Genomic DNA, 6168 nt, shown 5'->3' with positions numbered 1-6168 from the left:
TCAGACCCTCGTATTACAATTTGTCTGCGTGAAGTAATAAAGGCCAATTTTCACACGGTTTTAGAATTCGATGTGATACTATTTAATTTGATTAATTAATTTATTTATAATAAAATCAATTACTTTTATGTTTTCTAAACAAATTAATTTATCAATAATAATAAGTATATATTTTGATATCAATATTCAATAAAATGAAATATTGCGAGTATTTGATAAATAACTGTTAGCTGATTGGGTTAGTGAGTTTAACCAGTTGATAATATTAACTGATTGTAAAAAAAAATGTTTGATATATTAACTATTAGGTGATAGTTGATTACATACAAAATGACTTTATCAAAAAGTTGATTGAAAAAACTGTTTTGAATAGCTTTTTAAAATTTAACATTTTAGAGTAATAAAATGTTACAAAAAATTAATTAATCACACACTCATATTCATTATTTAATCAAGGCAAACAATTAATAATGGTCAAATAAATCAAAATTATCAGATAAGCTAATTATGTTTCCTAACTGGATCGTTGTCTTCCGGGTCAATATGAAATCAAAGTTCCGTCGTGTGTTGGCTTTGCGTTCTGACGGTTGGAGTGTTGGACATTAACATCATTTGTCCATTCACACATTTGTAAGTATTCCAATAAAGAAAAATTTTACTACGGTTTTATTTGGAAAAAAAAATAACAATTATTGTTTACTTTTTTTTTTAATCATTTGTTACAATTATCGACACAAAGTAAAATATAGTAAAATGGAAGACTGATATAAATAATCATTATTGCATGGACCACAAATAAAAAGTACATTTTTAATATACTAAAAGTACATTATTTTTGTACTGAAGGTACATTATTTTAGAGTACATTATTTTTATATCGAAGGTACATTATTGAAGGTACTATAAAATAATGTACCTTCAATACAAAAATAATGTACCTTATATTCATGGTCCACACAATAATTTGCCCTGGTATAAACTATTTGGCCAGTTCCCTATCACTTAGTGTGCTGACCATTAAGACAGAGGATTAGTCTTCTGGATATCGGCTCCATTTGGACAACCAAAAAAAAAAAACAAAGTGGTTCGGTATAAGGGATTAATGGCCCCCAAAAAAAAAACTAATACTATGTATATAAAGTTTAAAAAAAATAATTAGACACAAATTATATGTGAAAGTTCAAAGAAAAAGTATATTTTTATATTAAATTAATTTAAAATTTTCTCGGCATTTATTGTATTGTCGTCATCATTGATGGTGTTCTTGTAGGTAGGGAGATTGTTTTAGGAGGGGTGCATGTGGAAAGAGTACTAGTTGTCAAGAAATGAGGGATTTTGTTTATTATTTTGTCTTCATTTTCTTATTTTGGCTAAATTACAAATCAATGTGAAAAAAGAAAAGGGATATATATACATACATACATACATACATACATACATATATATATATATATATATATATATATATATATATATATATTATTTTTAATACAAGAGTGGGATAAGCAACTAAAGTAATGACGAAATTTTAGACTAAATAATTCTTACCACATCAACACTACCTAACAATTGTATTCCCTTTAGAGGTCTAAACACAATTTGTATATCAAGCCCCGAAAGGGGTGACCACCAAGTGGATAAAACATCATTCTTATACTAGAAGGTCACGCGTTTGGTTCTATCTAGTCAATACTGCTTCAATTGAATCCATCACACAAAGTCTAATTGGTATAGTTTGCCTCTTTTATATGATTTGCGAGTTACTCCGTATTATATAAGAGCGTAATTTACCCAATGAATCCTCTTAAGTAGTAACTATGGGTTTCGCTCGTCATCCCAAAAAAATGTAAATCAAACTAATCAAAAAAATCAACTAGAAACGTGAAATAATTTTTCTTCTTCTTCATCTTTTTTTTTTGTCAGAATTTTTTTCCCTTCTCTCTGTTTTCATCCATTTTTCATCTTCTCTTTTCTATTTGGCACTAAAAAAAAACTTCAAAAAAGTTACACTATGAGTTAATTTCTTTTTTGGTCCTAGATTTATAGGTACCAATTCATTTTTAGTCAATTTTTTATTAGAATATCCACATTTGATTCTAGTATTATTGTGGCATGGCCATTTCTAATCTTATATCAACAAAATAGTTTTAATGCAGGTAAATACAAAGCCATTTCAATATTCAGTTATGATTTTTTTTTCAAAAAAAAAATAAACATAAAAATAGAACGGAGTTAACTCACTTTGTATAAAAAAAATCGAAATGCTTTTGTATTTAACAACATTTCAACGATTTTAATTTGCTGACAGATGACAAAAAATGGTTATGCCATAGGATCAAATGCATGTAAATGTTCTAAACTTCTAATAAAAAAGATTAAAAGTGGATTGTCACCCATACATCAATAAGAACAAATGGAATCAACTCTTTACACTATTGAGACTCCTTTTTCTCACCATAAAATTGAGGCTCCTTTTAGCTGATATCTTGATGGAGTTGTTAAATACGCTATTGGTGAAAAAGAACCACGTACAGGTATCAGTTGCCATTTACCAAGAAGTCTGAGAAATTTGATTTATTATTGTTGTGGTTTTCATTTTAGGCATTAAAGCAGAGATAGGATCAAGTATCATCAGAATGTTAGTCATCATATGTACTAACTGATAATAAATTGCCACATGTAATGACCTAATAATATCCCAAAAATACCTAAACCAATGGTGGGCTAAGCATGACATTAATTATCCCAGCCTGGAAAATAAATGTAGGCATTTGCCTGGTCAGAACTGAATTATGGACTTCCCGGTTTGAACAAACACCAGTACCAGAATTTCTTGCTTCCATTATGTTGCGATCAAAATACCTTCACAATTAAGAAATATATGCAATAGCCAATAAGCTAAGGTTCTTGCTTTGGCCTTCGAATTGGATTTTTCACTTGCTATATATTTTCATTTCTGGTAATTTAGTCAAAAAAAAATTTAAAAAGAGTCACGCTTGTGTGAGACCGTCTCACGGATCCTTATTCGTGAGGCGGGTCGGGTCGGGTCAAAGCACCATGCAAATATCATACTTATATGCTCAAATATAAAACTAATCAAGAATACAATTTTTTATACTTATAAGAGAAAAAGTAATACATTTTTCATAATAAGTAATGTTGACAAGTGTCCCTTACTTATAAGGGCAAATATAATACTTTTGAGGGAAAAAGTAATACTTTTAAATTGAAATGTAAAAGTATTGTATTTTCCCTTAAAAGTATTACATTTACCCAGTAACAAAATTTTTATTCCTGATTAGTATTACATTTGAGCATATAAGTATGACATTTGAACATATAAGTGTTACAATTGCATATTGACCCGACCCGTCTCATGGTGAGACGGTCTCATACAAGTTTTTGCCTTTTAAAAATGTCACTTTTGATCCTATAACTATTATGCATGGTATTTTTAATTTAGGTCCACGAATTTTAAAAATTATCAATTTTAATTCATAATTATTTAATTTTTATTAATTTTAGTTGTCAAATTGTAGGTGAGAAGTTGTCGAAATTTTTTAATGCATTTAGAATTACTAAAATTATGAGGACAATTTTTTTTTTCAAAATTATTAACCAAAAAAGGGAAATTGGTTCTGAACGAATTGAAGAAGGAAGATATTTGTAAAAGATGATCTCTTTGAACACTTGAATGCTCCTCAATGGGTCGATTTCTCCGTCCCCGACGTGGTCGATGACGAAGCTTGGTTCTGCCGCCCCGGTAACCTCTCCGGCGATTATGGATGCATACACTTGTATAAACAATTATGAACTCATTCTTTACTTCCTCCGTAATTTTTTGTGCAGATTGTGTATAGTCTAACATTTAACTAAATAAACTTAAATACGAGAAATTTAACCTCGTAACAGAATTGATCTTTAGTCATAATTGATATCTTCTCGCGTTGCGTTGTCTTTTGAAGGGTAGACCTGTAGAATCAGTGTTATCTCCCATCCTAGTTGATATCCTTTGTTTTCATATTTGACTCAGACCATATATGATGTATTTATATTTGATAAGGATTATTCTTCCGTATACTCCGGTGTATAGATAATGTAGTGAGAATGTATGTAAAGTATGGAGAGTAGATAGCCAAATATGAGCTCTTGGAAGCTTTCTCTATTCACTGTTACTTCTTGAATAGAGTAGAGAGAGTTAGGAGGAATGGGTGAGGGTTTTCTCTAGAGAGAGTGTAAAAGGCTAAAAAAAGTCCTTTCACTTGAAGGGCTAGGCCCTTATATAGGCCCAATACCTGTACAATACACCGAGCATATGTATAGAGTACTAAGGGTTGTACACCCGGGGTATATTCCCTATCAGGGAAAAAGTGTCATTTTCCTTTTATTTTTCAGGCTGGGATAATTTCTAAATGTTATATGAAACATATATATGAAACAAAAGTATTATTCAATTAATTGAATAATATATGACTTGTTTATTTACAATTATTTTTAAAAGATCTATATGTAGTATGACTTATGTAATTATACTATTACTAAAATAAATATGAGAAAAATGAGAAATAATTTAATTATAATTATTATAAAAATAAAATCAACGATCATTGTTTAGCTTAATTACCATAATAATTATTAGACAATTATTATTAGTCAATTACACTAATATATGTGCAATTATACTTTTATACCTTAAGTATATATATTCATTTTCAACGTATCGCATTTAGTTTTATCTTCCTCCTCCATATTTGAATGAATTAATTTGAATTACTATAAAAATCTAACAACCCATTAACTCTTTTTGTGTGTGTTTGATAGTACTTTTAAGTTTTAATGTAATTTCTAAATATATAAATTTTATATAATAATACTAAACTTAATATTATAAAAATTAAATTGTAAATAAATTTAGTCCATGCTTGTTAACTGAAGCATACACATAAAATGCGATTGAATCCCTATCACATTATTAAATATACAATATCATAAATAGTTCACCTTGACAATATTAATCATTTATAAGTTGAAATGCTTGAGTTGAAATAAACACTATATATTTAGAGAAAACACTAACTTTTTGATGAAAAATTCATGATATATACTTCTACAGACTCAACATTTGAAAAATCAATCTAACATTATGTGATGAGTAATTAAAAAAAAATTATTAAATGTAGCCCTATATCAAGTGCAATATAAATACAAAACTACACATAAATCATAATTTCAAGTATGTCATGCCAAGAGTTTTACCTAAGCATCACCAATGAGTTCTACTATATATCGGGCTTCCAAATTCTACTTCATCAATTATATTCCTTGATGTAGAAAGCGTGGATATGAAATTTTCATCTTGTGAGTGAGTAAAATTCAGGAGTACAAATAGTATTTTCCATCACGAATAGTAAATTTTTAGGATTTTTTTTTAATGGAGGAGAGAGGATTGAGGAAAGAGGAGAAAACAATGCAAGTTTGCACTAAATATAGTTTTATGGGACCAGCACACAAAGAGAAAAAGGAAAAAGAAGCGCGTACCAAGCACGCCCAGTTTGCACGTGTAGTGCGTAATTTCATTTTTTTCCTTTTTTTTTTCCAAACACAATTATTTTTATTCCTTTTTTTTCTCTCTCTCCTTCCCCTCTCCTATGTGACGTGAAAAAACCAAGAAAAATATTCTATATTAAGGATGTTCGAATTGATGACACACTTTTCAATACACTTATTAAAAAAAACCTAAATGATCTGATCACATTTTTGTTACCTATTTGACAATTATTCATTTGTGTGTTTAATTTATTACATACTATTTTGAGTTTTTTTTAATAAGTGTACTTCCAAAAAATAAATTTGTCTTAAACATTAAAATGTTGTGGAAATGAATAAAAATTGATAGTAGAATTTAGGATGGAGTACAAATTGTATTTTTTGGAAAAAAAAATGAATTAACATATTCCACATCAATAAGGGTACGTCTCAATCTGTGGACGAAGGCTGCATATTGCCAACTGTTTCAATTTATTTTTTGGTACCACTTTGACGTAGCTAGTCGATGATATAGTATTACACGATTACACAACTACATATATATAACATATCATTATTATATTACTTTAATTTATTAGATGCTTTACTTAAAAAACAAAAAATTGTCTTGAAGCCATTGCA

Source organism: Ipomoea triloba, chromosome 2, assembly GCF_003576645.1.
Source record: "Ipomoea triloba cultivar NCNSP0323 chromosome 2, ASM357664v1".
Taxonomy (NCBI): domain Eukaryota; kingdom Viridiplantae; phylum Streptophyta; class Magnoliopsida; order Solanales; family Convolvulaceae; genus Ipomoea; species Ipomoea triloba.
Note: the sequence above shows the minus strand (reverse complement) of the source record.